This window comes from Saccopteryx leptura, chromosome 13 (assembly GCF_036850995.1).
Source record: "Saccopteryx leptura isolate mSacLep1 chromosome 13, mSacLep1_pri_phased_curated, whole genome shotgun sequence".
Lineage (NCBI taxonomy): Eukaryota > Metazoa > Chordata > Mammalia > Chiroptera > Emballonuridae > Saccopteryx > Saccopteryx leptura.
Genome location: NC_089515.1, coordinates 21,833,606 through 21,855,433, shown reverse-complemented (window position 1 = coordinate 21,855,433; position 21,828 = coordinate 21,833,606).

Genomic DNA, 21,828 nt, shown 5'->3' with positions numbered 1-21,828 from the left:
CTTTGAGTAATGAAAAGGGTCCCTACGGGAGAAACGTTTGATATTTGAAAATAATTTCTGAGTGTATTATGGAATGCTGACTTCAGTGAGCAAGATAAGAGATGGTAAATGAATAATCACACAAACATGTACGTACCATCTTTCTGTTTGGACAGTTGTATAGACTGGATTACAAAGACCTGAGTTCAAATTTCATCTCTACCTCTGACAAACTGTGTAAGGTTTTAACATTTTTTTTTTAATTGCCAAAGCTCTTGTAAAAAGTTTTCAGGAAAGTCCTTACTTGCAAAATAGAGATAAAAAGATAGCCTCTTTCCAGGGTTTGATTGAAAGTAGAATAAGATAAGGTCATATAGAAAGGTGTGTATTGCTTATTATATATTTCAATAAACCAGAGAATTAGGCAATGTTGAGTATAGTTATTGGTTCTTAATGAGTTAGGTGCTTAAAAATGAGGACTCTGATGGCTTATGGGCCCAGGAAATAATAGAATTGCTTTCATGATATTTTGAAAGATCTGTCAGGTGGTAATAACATTGTAGAAATGTAGGTATTAATGGGGTCATAAATAACAAACTAGAAAGTCCAGAGATACCTAGAAATCTTAGAAATTCCTGGAATACCAGAAATTACACTGAGACGTAAATTGTATTCAGCAGTCAAACATGCATCAGCCCCTTATTTGGTCTTTAATTTGACAAACTTTCATGTGTTTCTCCTTGGTACTGTGCACTACTGACAGGTGACAATTAAACAACGTGTGACCAAGAATAACTCCTAGCCATGGAGAGAGAGCTGGCTACTGTTCAGTGCAGGTGGTCTGAGCAAAGACTATGATGTAAGGAACTATAGGAAATAATCAGAACTAGCAGAGAGAAGCATCTAGCTCAGGGGCCAGGAACCTATGGCTCATGAGCCAGATGTGGCTCTTTTGATGGCTGCATCTGACTCGCAGACAAATCTTTAATAAAAAAAATAATAACGTTAAAAATATAAAACATTCTCATGTATTACAATCCATTCATTTCCTACCACTCATGTTCATGGTTGTGGGTGGCTGGAGCCAATCACAGCTGTCCTCCAGGACAACACCAAATTTTTATTGGATAATGAGTAACGTACACGGGTTGTTGTATGGCTCTCATGGAATTACATTTTAAAATATGTGGCATTCATGGCTCTCTCAGCCAAAATGGTTCCCGACCCCTGATCTAGCACATGCCTAGAAAAATAAACTATGACCCAAAGTACCAAATTCGAAGTTTCTGTAAACACAGGACATTAAGAGATATTAGAGAAATAGAATTTCTAATGGAAAAGCTATTTTAATTTAGATTTATCTGTCCAAAATATGCAGGATTGAAAGAAGCAATAAGTAGAACAAAGGAGTGAGGGGCTATTATAATTTTTCAGGGGCAACACTATGGGGAGTGAAACTATTGCAGCAGGAATAAAAGGTGAGAACATGTGAAACTGAATATGAGGGAAATACTGATTTATTACGAGAAGAAAAGGAGATGGCAGGATGACAGGAACTTTACCCTGATGTTATAAGTGATAAAAATCACTTTACATATCAAGAGTTATTTAAATGTATGAAATTATATACATTTGTTCATTGTGGCCTAAAAAAAAAGACACACCTATGCAAAAAAAGCAAAATGACTTAGGCACCATTTATCGATCTTTGAAGTGAGGGCAGCTCACTGAGGCCAGTTGATTTGTCCAAGGTTGACCACCAAGTGACAGAATTAGAACTTGAGCTGGGATCAGTTCTTCTTTATTCCAGAGCATGGGTCTCTATGGAAAAGTTTGCTTATATCAGCTCCAGGTGTAAAGTAACTGCAGGATTGGTGTCATCATGCACTAATGAATTTGCTTTATCTGCCACAAGGTCCATCCATGCACATCTTATCTATGACCTTGTCTCCTTTTGTTGAAAACATTGCAATGTCAAAGATATCTGTCTGGATTGTTAAAAGACCCCATTTGCAAAGCTCTTGAAGACATTGACTTCCTATATCATGGTCACTCAGAAATTTGGAAACATTGAACATGTTTGCTATCGTGTATTGAAAAGTGGGATGCCATTAGGAGTCCTTGTTGCTACAGCCTCTCTTATCAGATTCCTTGTTTCTTGGAACTAATGAGTATCTATCAAAATGAGCTCCTTGAAGATAAACATTTCTATGTTTTAATCAATTATATCTCAAGTGCTAGAGTGGTAACTGGCCCAGAGTAGATGCTCAATAAATGTTTAATGTATGAGTCCCTTTCTTCTGAGTATAAAAGATGAAAATGTTTAACTTAAAGTATCCAGAGAATAAAGGGCTTAAAAACACATTTTTTATTTTCCCCAAGAAGCCAATGAGATAATTTCTTCATGACTGAGTCCCTCTGAATATTTGGAATCAGAGGAACACTGCAAAGCTATCCAAAACATGGTCTTTGGACAATGGCTTTATTTGATATTTGATTCAATAGGAACTTAAAGGCAGAAACTCTTGGGCTATTTGCAAATGAGAGAAAATATTCTCTCCCTTTTCTGTCTATTATGATCATCAGTCTGAATTATTTCTGGGGGAAGGAAACATGGTACAAAGGAAAGAACATGAGCCTTTGACTCCTAGCCAAGTACTCATTAGCTGTGCGACTTAGGACAAATCATTATACATTTCTGCATCTATTTACAGCATCTTCATCTATGCGATGGGAAAGACGCTATCTACATTAAGTTGTTGCTATTGTGAAAATTAAAGGTATAGCAGAAAGGACTTGAAACAAAGCAGATATTAAATATTTATTGTTTTTATTTTTACATATGTTCTTCCTCATTGTTCCTTTATCTCTGAGGATAAAGGTTAATAATGTAGGAGGAGAAATCATATGCCAATGTCTAATTGCTATAGGTAACACAGGATTGCAAATATCTGGAGGCAATAAACAACCTTCTGGTGTCTCTCTGGGTCTGTTTAATGAGCCAAGGAACCTGGAGGCTGGCTCTTTTTTGGTCATTAAAGCCCAATGGTGTGTAGAATCCAGAGGTGAACCGTGAGAAGTTCACCTTCCAAAATAGGATCTGCTATGATATCTTCTGGGGGCTGTGGCCTGGAGAAGAAGTTACCAGTTCCTGGTGCTGTCTGCTGTGTGGGAGAGTGACTGTCACTGCCTTGCAACATGCCAAATTAATTTCTTAGCCATCAGTATTTACTCCTGAGGGAGCCACTGCTGGGAACATTACAACAGAGAGAAGCTTAATAGACCATGCGAGTTCTATAGCACCATGCCTCATACTATCCCAGCAGGAGTCACTGCCCCCCTTCCTGGCATTCACAAGTGGTGCCCTAAGCTTCTCCATCTTCAACTTGCTTCATCTTAATATCTATTGGATTTATCTAATGTTTAATGAATGCCAACTTGTGTCCGGTACTGGGGTATGCCCTGTTACTTGCCTTTACAGTGAAAAGGGATGAATAATTTGCATTTGGAACTCAAACTGAGGTTCATAAAAGTCAAAATGAGTCTTTAAAATCTACCAAGATAGTTTTGTAAAACAAGATCCAAAGTTACACTGATCATTAGCACCTTGGGGAAAAATTGTCTGCAAGGAGGTCAGCTCTGAGTCTGGTGGTCTGAGTACGCCATGCCATGTTGCCAGGCTCATCCAGGTGTTATCCACATTCACCCTTCATGCTTCTACTGGTTTCTATAAAAAGCCTTTCTGATCAAATATTTTCTGCCCACTTCTCACTGATTCAATGTGTGTAATTCTGAATTGATTTTGAAGGATACAAACAGGATAAAAAAAAAAAATGGAATGTAGACAAGTATAACTTGGTTCCTATCTGCCCTCATCCATGATAATAACATCCAGAATTTATGGACTACCTACTCCACATCTGGCACGGTTCAAAGATTTTTAAACATACTAATTCATTGAGTCCTCCCAACAGCCTCAGAAAGCAAGTAATAATTATCTCAGACTTCCAGATCAAAAACAGAAACAGTGATTTTGCAACTTGCTCAAGATTTTACAGCTAATAAGCAAGAGAACCAGGATTTGAATCCAGGCAGTTTGATTCCAGAGGCATGCCCAATGATTACTCCAGACTGACTATTTCTTACTGTATGTGCCTTGACCAGGCAAGCCCAGGGCTTTGAACTGGCAACCTTAGTGTTCTAGGTCAACGTTTTATCCACTGCGCCACCACAGGTCAGGCCAGACTGACTATTTCTATACTATCTTCACAGCAACATTAGAAGGAGAAAGGAACATAAAGAAACAATGGCCTTCTTTTGCTTTTTAAAAAGAAGACAGGGAAGCAAAGATGGAGGAGAGGAGAAAGATACCTTAGAAGCCCATTTAGACAGGGGAATGCCTACTCAGGAAAGGGTACTGAGGCAACATTGCTGGAAATGATTTTGAAATTGATTAGCAAAGCATCTAGAAAAGACAGAGAAAGGGTCCGAAGGTGTTGCCAGGAGTTATGCTTGATTATGTTTCCAGGCTTCCATTCTAAAGGTTTAGGATACACTGATAATGTTCCACTATCTCTGGTGTTTACTGCATGCTGGCGGAAGGCGGGGGGTGGGGGTGGGGGTGGGGGGTGGGGGGGTGAAATGATCACAATCAGAGGATGCATGACAGATACCAAACAAAAATGTTCATATGCCGTAGAGGACCTCCTTAAAGGGCAAATCCTTCTTTCCTGCCATGTAGCCAGAAGTCACTGAATCCTGACAGAGTGCTGAGCATGCGCAAATAAAAGCAGCTCCAGGTGTAAGCAGTGTTCCTCTTAACAAATCATATTTACTCACGTCTGCACGTGGTGCAGGGAGCAGAGTTTGTGGTTGTGAAGGAAGGCCAATTTCCTTATTTACTTATGTATTGAAAGAATATATCCATTCATGAAAGCTTGAGATGAGCTTTATTAGTTTCAGAGAGCAGTGCGCATGCGTTTAAAGAACCGTGGAGTGCGGGGGGGGGGGGGGGGGGAGGGGGGGTTGTTGTTAAAATGCAGATTCCCAGTCCTCCTACCCAGAAATTGTCATTCAGAGCATCCAGGAAGTGACCTGGGAATCTCCACATAATAAACCTGTTTAAGGCAGTCTGCAAGGGGTCTTAAATCTCGTTTGGACAAAACCAATTAATGATTTTAACCAAGAACTGTATATTACGATTGCCTGTAGACTTTTCCTAAACAGTGTGAGGCAGTCTCAGGGGTCTCAGATAATCTAAGGGACCCTGGTGCTGAGATGATCCCCTAAGAGTTGTGATTATATGAGGTGAGAGAGCTGGGACCTTATAGCCACACATTCATCAGCCATTGGGTGCCAGCTGCCTGGGAGGGAATGAGACCCTGGTCTTAGCCTTGGCCATCCCCACGGTGGCGCCACCATTCCCACGGAGGTCTCACTGTGGAGAGGCATCTGCTAGTATCCTGAGGGCAAATCCCGGCTGTGCATCACAGCCTTCCCGTGCTGTGTATGAAGTTTCTTTGATTTAATTTCCTTTCCGTTTTTAATTTTTCCATTGATTTGAGAGTGAGAAAAAGAGAAACATTAACTCGCTGTTTCATTTAGTTGTTCCATTTAGTTGTGTACTCACTGCTTGCTTCTCCTACATGCCCTAACCAGGGAATGAACCCACATCCTCAGGGCACCGGGACAAGGCTTTATCCACTGAGCCATGTGGCCAGCATTGATTTAATTTTCTTTCAGCCCCACAGGTGATTTTTACACACTCCCAGTCCCAGAACCGCGGGGGGAAGGAGGCAGACATGACACTGGTTATGAAGAGAAACGGAGTATATTTGGATGTTTTCCTGATGGGACAGTTCTGTTGCTGCCTCTCAGAGAATCCCCCCACATCCAGCCGAATTCAGACCACACGTCATCAGTTCTTGGAAGACATTTTTGACCCCTTGAGGCAGAGTTAATCACTCTGCTCTGATAGTTCTCTCTTTTGTATTTAACTTTCCATGATTACATGTCTTACTTCTCTACTAGTCTGCTTATTTTATTTGAAGTAATGTATTTATTTCTGTATCCCAGCATCTAACAGAATCTACACATAGTAGATGCTGTATGAATAATGAATAAATTAATGTTTTGTTTATCAGGGTCTGAAGAGTTAGAAGACAAAAAGAAGATAATGCTCTTAACAATCATCCCTGGTGTTGGGCAGATAATATGTATTATGCTCACTTTGTTAAAAATGGCGCTGCCCACGTGAGGCCGTCGCCCAGGTGATATTAATGTGTGTTGAGAATCCTTGTAGCCTGGGGCTTGGTTTTGGGATTAAGCCTTTCCCACCCTTTTTGATGTGGGGTGCTACAATCCAATCATGCCTCAGAGAAGTGACTTTGTATTAGAGACTTCCCTATTTTGTATATTGGATTAGAGGTTGTGAAGCTACAATATAAAATGGGGGCAGAACGAGAGTTTGCGCTCTTGGTTCCTGGGATGATTAGCATTAGAGAGCAGATAAAGGCCACGTGGAGGAGGTGAGGGGAAGCAGCCAAGATGGCGGAGTGTTGATTGAGAGGCCAGTTTGTGCAGTTTGACACTGGAGAAGGAAGGAGATGGGGAACAGAGGTGAATAAGTCTGGTGAGCTAGAAACCTTTGATTCTAGGAAACTCGGATAAGTCAGTAGCTTTGTGAGCACTGAATGTGAGTGGGTTTTGGAGCCCAGTGTGTATTTTTACTTGCCCGCTGAGTGCAAGCTAGGATTAAAGGCTATGGCCCACCAGTTTGTGGCTCCGTTGTTTCTTTACCGACTGTCCGAATCCAATGCGAACCTGCATGGGCCGGGCGGCTGTGATGGTGACCCTGGTAGCCCTTTGGCTTTACATTTGGCACAGTCTGTGGCAGGATTCGATACAGATCAGCAAGTGTTGGTCAAATAAGTTTGTAAATATGATATATATGTTTGCTCGCTTGTGACTTATATTGGGTGTGGGGGACAGGCTATAAGCAGGCCAGGTCGTTGTAGCCTAGGGTTTGGTTTTGGGACTAAGCTTTTCCCCACACCCTTGACTGATTGTATGATCTGGGTGGTGCAGTCTTATGAGGAATCCAATTATGCCTTGGATGAGTGACTTTGTATTGGAGACTTCCTTGTTTGTATATTGGATTAAGGGATTTTGGTTTTCTACACTATGAAGTGGGACAGACCAGGAGCTGGCTCACTCAGTTCCTGCTATCACGATTGCAGGGGCTTCCCTGATCCCTTGCCCTTCATGGGAAGAGCTGGTTTTCTGCTTTTCCCTTGTTGTTGGGCAGATAAAATGTATTATGCTCACTTTGTTAAAGAGGCCGTTGCCCAGGTGATAATAATGTGTGTTGGGGTGGGCTAAAGGCAGGCAGAATCCTTTAGCCTGGGGCTTGGTTTTGGGATTAAGCCTTTCCTACCCTTTTTGATGTAGGGCAGTACAATCCTATCATGCCTCAGAGAAGTGACTTTGTATTAAGAGACTTCCCTATTATGTATATTGGATTAAGGGTTTGGATTTCTACACTATAAAATGGGAACAGAGCGGGAGTTTGGCTCTTGGTTCCTGAGGTTAGCATGAGAGAGCGGAGAGAGTAGAGCCAGCAGCTAAAGGAGGCCACGTGGAGGAGGCCAGGAGAAGCAGCCAAGATGGCGGAGTGCTGAGTGAGATGCCAGTTTGTGCAGAGTTTGTATCTGGGATAAGGAAGGAAATGGGGAACTGAGGAGAATAAGGTTGGTGAGCTAGAAACCTTTGATTCTAGGAAACTCGGATAAGTCAGTGGCTTTGTGAGCACTGAGTGTGACTGGGTTTTGGAGCCCAGTGTGTATTTTTACTTGCCCGCCGGGTGCAAGCTAGATTAAAGGCTATGGCCCACCAGTTTTTGGCTCCATGGTTTCTTTACCGACTGTCCGAATCCAATGCGAACCTGCATAGGCCTGGCAGCTCTGATGGTGGCTCTGGCCTTGCCTCCTGGCCTTACATTTGGCGTAGTCTATGGCAGGATTCGATACAGATCGGCAAGGAGCCTTTGAGTGGTGGACTAGAGGACTGGCTAGTGTTAGGGTTCCCCATGGCTGTACTTTTGGGGATTGTAGGCTGGCTGACTTTTACAGCCATGCGTGAGGAAACTGAGAGCTCTGTAGAAGAGGCTGCCCAGGACCTGCAAACCGAGCAGCAGAAGGAGCTGGAGCAAACGCAGGAGAAACCGATGCTGACCCTGGAGCTGGAGGAAATGCTGGAGGAGGAGGCCAACCAGGTGTTCGAGATTCGCCTGGAAATGGAGCAAACGCTGGAGGAGGATTCAGAGGTTCGTGAGTTGCAGCTTGCCCTGGATGTTGCGGAGAGCCAGCAGTGGCAGGAGGCCGGGGCTGAGGCTGAGGCTGAGGCTGAAGCTGAAGCTGAGGCCGGGTCCGGAGCTGCAAGGTCTGTGGAGCAGAAGGCGGCGGCAGACGGAGGCTCGAGCCCGGCAGCCGGAGCTGGTGTTTTCAGTCCCTCTTTGGAGGATGAGGAGAATCGGACTGGAGTTGCAATCCGCAGTCTCCAGAAGGTGAAAGCGCAGCTGGAAGGAGCACCTACTTCGGCCCTGGTAGGTCTGCGATTTTGGGAAATATGGCTGGACATGCTTTCCGGAGCAGAGATGGAAATGCTGACTGCCATTGCCACGTGCCCCTCTTTGGGACAGTGTGAAACCTGCCAGGACGGCAGGAATGAGGGGGGTGGCTGATGACCCACGTGCGTGGACTGATTTCCTGGACTACGACCGGAGTGGGCATTGGCTCCTTTGTTGGATGGATTTACGGATTACGGATTTTGGACAATGTGAAATACCCTGATGGGGGTGGGGGGTGGCTTTGCTGGAAGCACTCCCCTGCCCCGGGAAGCTTTTCCCATAGGCCGAGGACATTTTGCGCTTTGGGCAAAGTGCTCAGAGACTGGTGAAGTGTACCTTTGTAATTGTTGAAACTGTATGATTTTTGCTGTTGTAATTTGTGTAATGTTCTAATTTCCTTGCACAGGGATGCCGGTGGTATATATTGTGGGTAGTAAAGTGAGCATAGGGGTGGATTGTTGGGCAGATAAAATGTATTATGCTCACTTTGTTAAAGAGGCCGTTGCCCAGGTGATAATAATGTGTGTTGGGGTGGGCTAAAGGCAGGCAGAATCCTTTAGCCTGGGGCTTGGTTTTGGGATTAAGCCTTTCCTACCCTTTTTGATGTAGGGCAGTACAATCCTATCATGCCTCAGAGAAGTGACTTTGTATTAAGAGACTTCCCTATTATGTATATTGGATTAAGGGTTTGGATTTCTACACTATAAAATGGGAACAGAGCGGGAGTTTGGCTCTTGGTTCCTGAGGTTAGCATGAGAGAGCGGAGAGAGTAGAGCCAGCAGCTAAAGGAGGCCACGTGGAGGAGGCCAGGAGAAGCAGCCAAGATGGCGGAGTGCTGAGTGAGATGCCAGTTTGTGCAGAGTTTGTATCTGGGATAAGGAAGGAAATGGGGAACTGAGGAGAATAAGGTTGGTGAGCTAGAAACCTTTGATTCTAGGAAACTCGGATAAGTCAGTGGCTTTGTGAGCACTGAGTGTGACTGGGTTTTGGAGCCCAGTGTGTATTTTTACTTGCCCGCCGGGTGCAAGGTAGGATTAAAGGTTATGGCCCATCAGTTTTTGGCTCCGCTGTTTCTTTACCGACTGTCCGAATCTAATGCAAACCTGCATGGGCCAGGCTGCTTTGATAGTGGTGGACCTGCCTGCTGGCTTTACACTTGTCTTCTTTTGTGGTTTGCCTGTCTTGGTGAGTGTAAAGCCAGCAGTCAAGGCCAGGGCCACTATCACAGCAGCCTTCTGGCCCATGCAGGTTCGCATTGGATTCGGACAGTCGGTAAAGAAACCATGGAGCCAAAAACTGGTGGGCCATAGCCTTTAATCCTACCTTGCACCCGGCGGGCAAGTAAAAATACACACTGGGCTCCAAAACCCAGTCACACTCAGTGCTCACAAAGCCACTGACTTATCCGAGTTTCCTAGAATCAAAGGTTTCTAGCTCACCAACCTTATTCTCCTCAGTTCCCCATTTCCTTCCTTATCCCAGATACAAACTCTACACAAACCGGCATCTCACTCAGCACTCCGCCATCTTGGCTGCTTCTCCTGGCCTCCTCCACGTGGCCTTTCTCTGTTCTCCTCTGCTCTCTCTTGCTAATCTCAGGAACCAAGAGCCAAGTCCCTTTCTGCCCCCATTTTATAATGTAGCTTCACAACCTCTAATCCAATATACAAAACAGGGAAGTCTCTAATACAAAGTCACTTCTCTGAGGCATGATTGGATTGTACCACCCTACATCAAAAAGGGTAGGAAAGACTTAATCCCAAAACCAAGCCTCAGGCTACAACAATTCTCAACACACATTAATATCACCGGGCAACGGCCTCTTTAACAAAGTGAGCATAATACATTTTATCTGCCCAACAATCCACCCCTATGCTCACTTTACTACCCACCAATTTACATCACCAGCATTCCTGTGCAAGGAAATTAGAACATTACACAGATTACAATAGCAAAAATCATACAGTTTCAACAATTACAAAGGTACACTTCACCAGTCTCTGAGCACTTTGCCCAAAGCGCAAAATGTCCTCGGCCTTCTTCCTAGCCATGGGAAAAGCTTCCCGGGGCAGGGGAGTGCTTTCAGCAAAGCCACCCCCCACCCCCATCAGGGTATTTCACATTGTCCCAAATCCATAATTCGTAAGTCCATCCAACAAAGGAGCCAATGCCCACTCCGGTCGTAGTCCAGGAAATCAGTCCACGCACATGGGGCATCAGCCACCCCCCTCATCCCTGCCGTCCTCGCAGGTCTTACACTGTCCCAAAGAGGAGCACGTGGCAATGGCAGTCAGCATTTCCATCTCTGCTCCGAAAAGCATGTCCAGGCCTATGTCCCAAAATCGCAGACCTACCGGGGCCGCAGTAGGTGCTCCTTCCAGCTGGGCTTCGATCTTCTGGAGACTGCAGATCACAACTCCAGTCCGATTCTCCTCATCCTCCAAAGAGGAACTGAAAACACCAGCTCCCACTGCCAGTCTCGAGCCCCGGGCTGCCGCAGCCTTCTGCTCCGCAGACCTTGCAGCTCCGGGCCCGGCCTCAGCTTCAGCCTCAGCCTCAGCCCCAGCCTTCTGCCGCTGCTGGCTCTCCGCAACATCCAGGGCAAGCTGCAACTCACGAACCTCTGAATCCTCCTCCAGCGTTTGCTCCATTTCCAGGCGAATCTCGAACACCTGGTTGGCCTCCTCCTCCAGCATTTCCTCCAGCTCCAGGGTCAGCATCGGTTTCTCCTGCGTTTGCTCCATCTCCTTCTGCTGCTCAGTTTGCAGGTCCTGGGCAGCCTCTTCCACAGAGCTCTCAGTTTCCTCACACATGGCTGTAAAAGTCAGCCAGCCTACGATCCCCAAAAGGACAGCCATGGGGAACCCTAACACTAGCCAGTCCTCTGCTCCACCACTCAAAGGCTCCTTGCTGATCTGTATCGAATCCTGCCGACTACACCAAATGTAAAGCCAGCAGTCAAGGCCAGGGCCACTATCACAGCAGCCTTCTGGCCCATGCAGGTTTGCATTGGATTCGGACAGTCGGTAAAGAAACCATGGAGCCAAAAACTGGTGGGCCATAGCCTTTAATCCTACCTTGCACCCGGCGGGCAAGTAAAAATACACACTGGGCTCCAAAACCCAGTCACACTCAGTGCTCACAAAGCCACTGACTTATCCGAGTTTCCTAGAATCAAAGGTTTCTAGCTCACCAGACTTATTCTCCTCAGTTCCCCATCTCCTTCCTTATCCCAGATACAAACTCTACACAAACCGGCATCTCACTCAGCACTCCGCCATCTTGGCTGCTTCTCCTGGCCTCCTCCACGTGGCCTTTCTCTGTTCTCCTCTGCTCTCTCTTGCTAATCTCAGGAACCAAGAGCCAAGTCCCGTTCTGCCCCCATTTTATAGTGTAGCTTCACAACCTTTAATCCAATATACAAAATAGGGTAGTCTCTAATACAAAGTCACTTCTCTGAGGCATGATTGGATTGTACCACCCTACATCAAAAGGATAGGAAAGACTTAATCCCAAAACCAAGCCTCAGGCTACAACAATTCTCAACACACATTAATATCACCTGGGCAACGGCCTCTTTAACAAAGTGAGCATAATACATTTTATCTGCCCAACAGTGAGACACCAATAAATAGGATGGCCCACCATCCTCCGACTCCGCCGTTTCTTTACCATCTGCCCGAATCCAATGGGAACCTGCATGGGTCAGGCGACTGCTTTAATAGTGACAGCCATGGCTCCTGGCTTACAGCAAGGAGCCTTTGAGTGGTGGAGTAGAGGACTGGCTAGTGTTAGGGTTCCCCATGGCTGTCCTTTTGGGGATTGTAGGCTGGCTGACTTTTACAGCCATGCGTGAGGAAACTGAGAGCTCCGTGGAAGAGGCTACCGGGGACCTGCAAACCGAGCAGTGGAAGGAGCTGGAGCAAACATGGGAGAAAGAGATGCTGACCCTGGCGCTGGAGGAAGTGCTGGAGGAGGATTCACAGGTTTGTGAGTTGCAGATTGCCCTGGATGTTGTGGAGAGCCAGCAGCGGCAGGAGGCCGGGGCTGAGGCTGAGGCTGAAGCTGAACCCGGGTCTGGAGCTGCAGGGTCTGCGGAGCAGAAGGTGGCAGCGGCCCGGGGCTCGTGCCAGGCAGCCAGAGCTGGTGTTTTCAGTTCCTCTTTGGAGGATGAGGAGAATTGGGCTGGAGTTGCAATCCGCAGTCTCCATAAGATGGGAGCCCAGCTGGAAGCAGCACCTACTACAGCCCTGGTAGGTCTGCAATTTGGGGACATAGGGCTGTACACCACGTGCTCCTCTTTGGGACAGTGTAAGACCTGCCAGGATGGCAGGGATGAGGGGGGTGGCTGATGCCCCATGTGTGTGGACTGATTTCCTGGACTATGACCGGAGTGGGCATTGGCTCCTTTGTTGGATGGATTTACGGATTACGGATTTTGGACAATGTGAAATACTCTGATGGGGGTGGGGGGTGGCTTTGCTGAAAGCACTCCCCTGCCCCGGGAAGCCTTTCCCGTGGCTAGAAAGAAGGCCGAGGACATTTTGCGCTTTGGGCAAAGTGCTCAGAGACTGGTGAAGTGTACCTTTGTAATTGTTGAAATTGTATAATTTGCCATGTTGTAATTTGTGTAATGTGCCTAATTTCCTTGCACAGGGATGACGGTGGTATAGATTGTGGGTAGTAAAGTGAGCATAGGGGTGGATTGTTGGGCAGATAATATGTATTATGCTCACTTTGTTAAAAATGGCGCTGCCCACGTGAGGCCGTCTCCCAGGTGATATTAATGTGTGTTGAGAATCCTTGTAGCCTGGGGCTTGGTTTTGGGATTAAGCCTTTCCCACCCTTTTTGATGTGGGGTGCTACAATCCAATCATGCCTCAGAGAAGTGACTTTGTATTAGAGACTTCCCTATTTTGTATATTGGATTAGAGGTTGTGAAGCTACAATATAAAATGGGGGCAGAACGAGATTTTGCGCTCTTGGTTCCTGGGAAGATTAGCATTAGAGAGCAGAGAAAGGCCACATGGAGGAGGTGAGGGGAAGCGGCCAAGATGGCGGAGTGTTGATTGAGAGGCCAGTTTGTGCAGTTTGACACTGGAGAAGGAAGGAGATGGGAAACAGAGGTGAATAAGTCTGGTGAGCTAGAAATCTTTGATTCTAGGAAACTCGGATAAGTCAGTAGCTTTGTGAGCACTGAATGTGAGTGGGTTTTGGAGCCCAGTGTGTATTTTTACTTGCCCGCTGGGTGCAAGCTAGGATTAAAGGCTATGGCCCACCAGTTTGTGGCTCCGTTGTTTCTTTACCGACTGTCCGAATCCAATGTGAACCTGCATGGGCCGGGCTGCCTTGATAGTGGCCCTGGCGCTGGCTTCTGGCTTTACACCTGGGTACCCCCAAAACAGACTTCAGGTAAGATAGATGATACTTGTACCTTGGTGTGAATTCTGATATCACAATAGTTTTTTTTTTTCTTGTATTTTTCCAAAGTGAGAAGCTGGGGTAGGGGGGAGGCAGACAGACTCCCACATGCACCCGACCGGGATCCACCTGGCATGCCCTCCAGGGGACGATGTTCTGCCAATCTGGGATGTTGCTCCACTGCAACTGGAGCCATTCTAGCGCCTGAGATGAAGGCCATGGAGCCATCCTCAGCACCCGGGCCAACTTTGCTCCAATGGAGCCTTGGCTGTGGGAGGGGAAGAGAGAGATAGAAAGAAGAGAGGGAAGGGTGGAGAAGCAGATGGGCGCTTCTCCTGTGTGTCCTGGCCAGGAATCAAACCCAGGACATCCACACGCCAGGCCAATGCTGGTAGCACAATACTTTTCAGCCTACTTGGGAACCAGACTCTATTGGGTGAAATGGGTGTGTGTGTGTGTGTGTTTTCTTTTTTTATCAACCTCTAAAATAAATTTTCTACATTAAAAATATGTTTTGGAAGTCCTTCAAACTCCAGGGTGCTCCTGCACACCTTCTTCCTTTCTCTAGGATTCATACTAGCCATGTCACCGTCCTGCCTATTAAAGGAACATGTGTAACATGAATGGGATGAAATGATGAACTAGCTGGTAACAGATTTCACAAAGCCTCTATTTAGCGATGCTTAGAAGGCTAAAACTCTCCTCTAATTCCCCAGTAGTTAAAATCCCCCAGTAAGGTCCCTGCGCTTGCTGGTAGATCTGTGATGCATATTACCAAGCCCAGCCACAGATGTAAGCCAAGTGAACGCCCAGCCAGGCAGCCCTGGCTTGATTAGGTTACAGGCTGTGCTCTAACTCAAATCACTTGCATGAGCAACCCTGAAGTGGAACAACCAATGATCAGCCTCAGTGCAGGTCACCAAGGGCTCCGAGGAGAAGGGACACACGGTGAGTTTCCCAAGTTCCTTAGCCATCCCGAGAATGCCTGGGGACGTCAGTTGTTGGAGAGCCGGGTACTATTACAGGCTCCTGACAGTTTATTTTAGATTTGTCCCAAGGGAGAGAGTATCCCCATTTTCTACTAATAGCTCCTATAGGTGAGTGATGCTTTATTTGTTCAAGCAGAAAAGAAGAGCTTAACAATATAATAGGAATTTCAGCTTCCCCTCGGTGCCTCTAAAACTGAAGTTTTCTAGTGTTTTCTATTATGCAAAGTCCACGGTGCTTGAGAGCTTCAGAGGATGCTGCTGAGGGGTTAGGGGTCACTCATCCTGCATCCCCTGCCCCACCTGGCTTCGTTTTACAGGGTTGCTTCAAGGCAAGGTAGCATATTAGTATGGAAGATTGTCTCAGAAAAAAACGTTAACCATTCAGAAGTTCTGTTAATATTTTCTAAGTAAACTTATAAGAAAATGCTGAGTCCCTTGTGATGTATAATACAATACTCCAACACTTGGCTGAGACAAAAAGAAGCCATTATTTTGTCATTATTTCTTGAGCTGGTTGGCCATTTCTTCTGACTCAGGTGGGCTCTTCAAAGACCCTGGGATATATAGTGGGTCCAAAGTGGCCTCACTCACTTGATTTTGTCTTCTAGTTGCAAGTTTACCTGAGACTTTCAATTAGGGGTCTTAGTTCTCCCTCTGAGCACTTCCACGTAGCTACCAGGGCTTCTTCATAATTGGCGACTAGGTTCCAAGAAGGAGCATTCCCAGATGCCAAGCCCTGGTAGGTAAGACTCCTTTGCTTGTTTCATGCTAATACTTCATTAGGCAAAGCCAACAGAATCGACAAGCCCATGAACAGTGTGAGAACACTCTACCACAGCAAGGAGATGACCTATCACGGGAGAGTTCCCTTCCATCACTTTAGACTTACAGATAGAGGTGGGTGTCTACGTTTTTCACAAGCTTCTCAAAGTATCTCCACAGTGTATCTTTCTAACTCCCCTTATCTGCCTCCTGCCTTCTCCCTTTTAAAACCTGCTTTGTGCTGAAAATCTTGTTAATTCATTAATCAGCAAGGCAATAGGTTTATTGATCATGAGCAAAAGAGGTTCATTTATCCAGAGAAAACAGCAATATCAACAACCACAAAAATTTCACTAAAAAAGCTCTTTGTAGTCACCAGTAACCTCCATGTCACTATTAAATATTTTTCAATTCTTATCCTTCTTGATTCTATACCAGCATTCAATATTGTTGACCATTCATTCCTTCTTAAAACACTCTCTTCCCTTGTCTTCTGTGATATATCACATACACCCCTTCTTTTCTATCCCTCTGCCAGCTACTTCCAGTCTCTATTTCTTTATTTCCTAATCTCTAAAGGTAGACATTTTTAAGGCTTGGCTTCAAGTGTTTTTGTTTCCTCATTCTGTATTCTTCCTCTAGGTGATGTTATAACCACCAAATGCTTCCATCCTCCATTGTCACCTATATGCAAGTGAATCCTAAGTTTATGAGACTCCCAGATCTCTACTCTGAGCTGTAGACTTATATATCCTATACCTTTCCTAGGATGTCTCAGAAAAATTCAAATGAAAAATGTCTACAACTGAATTTACCCTTTCTATCAAATCCCAACCTGTTCTCTTCTTCCAGTGTTTATTATTTTAGGACAGTGTACCATCGTCTAGGTCAGTGGTAGTCAACCTGATCCCTACCGCCCACTAGTGGGCGTTCCAGCTTTCATGGTGGGCGGTAGCGGAGCAACCAAAGTATAAATAAAAAGGTAGATTGAACTATAGTAAGTTGTTTTATAAAGATTTATTCTGCCAAACTTAGCGAAAATCTGACATAATGTTTTTGGTAAGTAATTATTATTATATGCTTTAACTTGCTGTAACTCTGCTTTATAAATTTTATAAAGTAACGTTACTTCCCTACTTTATAAATCACCATTACTGTGGAACCGGTGAGCAGTTAAAAAATTTTACTACTAACAGAAATACAAAAGTGGGCAGTAGGTGTAAAAAAGTTGACTACCCCTGTTCTAGGTGGTTCTACAGTGAGAGTTTGAACACTTCTTCTGTTACTTCTCTCTCCATCAACCACCCACCCATCTCATTCAGTCCATCACCACTCTTGTTGTTCTTACCTCCTCTGGTTTATCAGCCTGTCTCCATCATCTCCTTCTGCTCCACCCTAATCTAGACTGCTATCATGCCTCATTCAGAAAACAAAATTCTAAAAAGCTTTCAAAGTCGTCTCCCAGTATCATCTCATTCCTTTTTCCTCCACCTTCATGTTTCACAATCCTGTCTCCATGTGTAAGAGTAATCTTTTAAAAACATACCCAATTTTATTATTTCACTTAAAGTATTTAATATCTTCCCAACTCCTTTTCTAAGGCCAGATAAAAATATCACAAGAAAAAGTAATTACAGGTCACCTGAACAGGTGGTAGCACAGTAGATAGAGCATCAAACTAGTACACAGAAGACCCAGGTTCAAGACTCCAAGGTTTCCAGCTTGAGGACGGGCTCATCTGGTTTGAGCAAGGCTCACCAGCTTGAGCCCAAGGTCACTGGCTTGAGCAAGGGGTCACTCACTCTGTTGTAGCCCCCTGGTCAAGGCACACATGAAAAAGTAATCAGTGAACAACTAAGGTGCTGCAGCGAAGAATTTATGCTTCTTATCTCTCTCCCTTCCTGTCTGTCTGTCCCTATCTGACCCTCTCTCTGTCTCTTTCTGTCTCTGTCATCAAAAAAAAAGGAAAAGAAAAGAAAAATAATTATAGGTCATTATCTCTTATGAATATGTATACAAAAGTTAAAAAGCATTTAATCCAGAAACATTTATAAAAGTATATATACCATGACAAAGAGGGGTTTATCCCAGGAATACAAAGTTGGTTTAACATCTGAAAACCAAATAACATAATATATCAATTGAATAAACAAGAAATTACATGATCATCTTAGTAGATGCAAAAAAGCATTTGACAAATTCCAATGCCTTTCATGGTAACAACAACAACAACAAAAACCTTTAAGAACAGAAGAAAACTTTCTCAAGTTGATATAGGCATTTTTGAAAAGCCACAGCTAATATCATATTTAATGGTAAAAGAGTCAGTGCTTTCTCCTGAAGATGAGGAATAAGGCAAAGATATCTGTCTGAACATTTCTTTTTAATAATTTTAATGGGGCGACATCAATAAATCAGGATACATATATTCAAAGATAACAACTCCAGGTTATCTTGTCGTTCACTTATGTTGCATACCCATCACCCAAAGTCAGATTGTCCTCTGTCACCTTCTATCTAGTTTTCTTTGTGCCCCTCCCCCTCGCCCTTTCCCTCTCCCTCTCTCCCCTCCCCCCGTAACCACCACACTCTTATCAATGTCTCTTAGTTTCACTTTTATGTCCCACCTACATATGGAATAATGCAGTTCCTGGTTTTTTCTGATTTACTTATTTCACTCCGTATAATGTTATCAAGATCCCACCATTTTGCTGTAAATGAACTGATGTCATCATTTCTTATGGCTGAGTAGTATTCCATAGTGTATATGTGCCACATCTTCTTTATCCAGTCATCTATTGACGGGCTTTTTGGTTGTTTCCATGTCCTGGCCACTGTGAACAATGCTGCAATGAACATGGGGCTGCATGTGTCTTTACGTATCAATGTTTCTGAGTTTTGGGGGTATATACCCAGTAGAGGGATTTCTGGGTCATAAGGTAGTTCTATTTTCAGTTTTTTGAGGAACCACCATACTTTCTTCCATAATGGTTGTACTACTTTACATTCCCACCAAAAGTGTATGAGGGTTCCTTTTTCTCCACAGCCTCTCCAACATTTGTTATTACCTGTCTTGTTAATAATAGCTAATCTAACAGGTGTGAGGTGGTATCTCATTGCAGTTTTTATTTGCATTTCTCTAATAACTAAAGAAGATGAGCATCTTTTCATATATCTGTTGGCCATTTGTATTTCTTCCTGGGAGAAGTGTTTGTTCATGTCCTCTTCCCATTTTTTTATTGGATTGTTTGTTTGTTTGTTGTTGAGTTTTATGAGTTCTTTGTATATTTTGGATATTAGGCCCTTATCTGAGCTGTTGTTTGAAAATATTATTTCCCATTTAGTTGGCTGTCTGTTTATTTTGTTATCAGTTTCTCTTGCTGAGCAAAAACTTCTTAGTCTGATGTAGTCCCATTCATTAATTTTTGCCTTCACTTCTCTTGCCATTGGAGTCAAATTCATAAAATGCTCTTTAAAACCCAGGTCCATGAGTTTAGTACCTATGTCTTCTTCTATGCACTTAATTGTATCAGGTCTTATGTTTAGATCTTTGATCCATTTTGAGTTAATTTTAGTACAGGGGGACAGACTGTAGTCCAGTTTCATTCTTTTACATGTGGCTTTCCAGTTTTCCCAGCACCATTTATTGAAGAGGCTTTCTTTTCTCCATTGTGTGTTGTTGGCCCCTTTATCAAAAATTATTTGATTATCAAAAATATATGTAGTTTTATTTCTGGACTTTCTATTCTGTTCCATTGGTCTGAGTGTCTATTTTTCTGCCAATACCATGCTGTTTTGATTGCTGTGGCCCTATAATATAGTTTGAAGTCAGGTATTGTAATGCCCCCAGCTTCATTCTTTTTCTTTAGGATTGTCTGAACATTTTAATTCAAGATTGAACTAAAGGTTCTATTCAGACAATAAGGCAAAGAAAGAAAAAAATGACATTTAGATTATTAAAAGAAAAGTCAAAAAGTATTTAGATGACATGATCTTATATATAGAAAGCCAGTAAATAAATAAATAAATAAATAGGTTAAGCAAGGCTGCAGGATATAAGATCAATATACAAAACTCAATTGTATTTTTATGCACTTGCAATGAACAATCTGAAAAAAGAAATTGAAAGAGTAATTTCATTCACAATAACACCAAATAGAATAGACTACTTAAAAATAAATTTAATAAAAAAAATGCAAAACTTACACTTTAAAATCTATTGCTGGAAAAAAGTAAAGATTAAGTAAATGAGAAAATATTTCATATTCATAGGTCAGAAGGCTTTGCATAATTAAATGGTGAAACTCCCCAAACTGAGCTACAGATTCAGTAAATTCCTATCTGAATATCAGCTGACTTCTCTATAGAAACTGACAAGCTGATTTGAAAATATATATAGAATTATAAGGGACCCTTATAATTATCAGATTTTTTTTAATGACTGAGTTCACCTATTATATCCTGAAGCACTTATACTTTTATAGTTACCAGTATAAACAGTATGTTAACTTCTGGTTTGAAATTATCTATTTATATCTACCACTATCATTAGCTTATTTCAATTAGGTGTAGCACTTTGAACATGAGTTCTATTTGAATTTACTCTTTTACTAGCATTTGAAACTCTACCATATAAACATTAAACTATAAAATTATATTCCTACTGCTTTACATTAAATTCAATAATAAGGTATAAAAATTTAGGATATACATGCTTTATGTGCTGTAATAATTTTGATATCAAGGAATTTTCATAAGGAAGACATACTTGATACCATTTTCAGATAATTTTGCCATAACATCTATAGTTTGAATATCATCAGGTTGTACTGGTTTCAGCCCATACGAGATTTTTTTTTAACAAGTTATAGATTCACAACAAATGTTATATTTATTTTAAAATAATGTAGTTTATGTACTTTGATTTCTTTTAGTATCAGAGGCTAGAAACCTCTCAATGAGTTTTCTGAATTAAATCCTACTTTACAAAATAATGTAGAACAGGTGTCCCCACACTAAGGGTTGCAGGCTGCATGCGGCCCCCTGAGCCCATTTATCCGGCCCCGCTGCACTTCTGGAAGGGGCACCTCTTTCAGTGGTGGTCAGTGAGAGGAGCATAGTTCCCATTGAAATACTGGTCAGTTTATTGATTTAAATTTATTTGTTCTTTATTTTAAATATTGTATTTGTTCCCATTTTGTTTTTTTACTTTAAAATAAGATATGTGCAGTGTGCATAGGAATTTTTTTTGTGTGTATTTTTTTCTGAAGCTGGAAATGGGGAGAGACAGTCAGACAGACTCCCGCATGCGCCCGACCGGGATCCACCCGGCACGCCCACCAGGGGCGACGCTCTGCCCACCAGGGGGCGATGCTCTGCCCCTCCGGGGCGTCACTCTGCAGTGACCAGAGCCACTCTAGCACCTAGGGCAGAGGCCAAGGAGCCATCCCCAGCGCCCGGGCCATCTTTGCTCCAATGGAGCCTTGGCTGCGGGAGGGGAAGAGAGAGACAGAGAGGAAGGAGGGGGTGGGGGTGGAGAAGCAAATGGGCGCCTCTCCTATGTGCCCTGGCCGGGAATTGAACCCAGGTCCCCCACACGCCAGGCCGACGCTCTACTGATGAGCCAACCTGCCAGGGCCAAGATTTGTTTATAGTTTTTTTTTATAGTCTGGCCCTCCAATGGTCTGAGGGACAGTGAACTGTCCCCCTGTGTAAAAAGTTTGGGGACCCCTGATGTAGAATATATAACACTGCCTCTAGTAGGAAGTGAGCCCGTGAGGCATTCAGCTCCATAGGTAGGAAGAACAGAAAATGGATATTTGAAAACAAAATTATGATATCAATAAAAAAAAATTCCCAAAGAAAGTCAATTAATTTGGCATCTGTTTTTCTGAAAGAAAAATATTGTCTCCAATTCAAAATAGGTTTTTATAATTCAAGGAGCTCTAGAGCCTCTTGGTTACACTTTGTAATTTGAGATTTGATTAGACCTGAATATTTCTACTGTTATACATTCTAATCTTCCAGCCACTGAATAATCTACCACTCTCT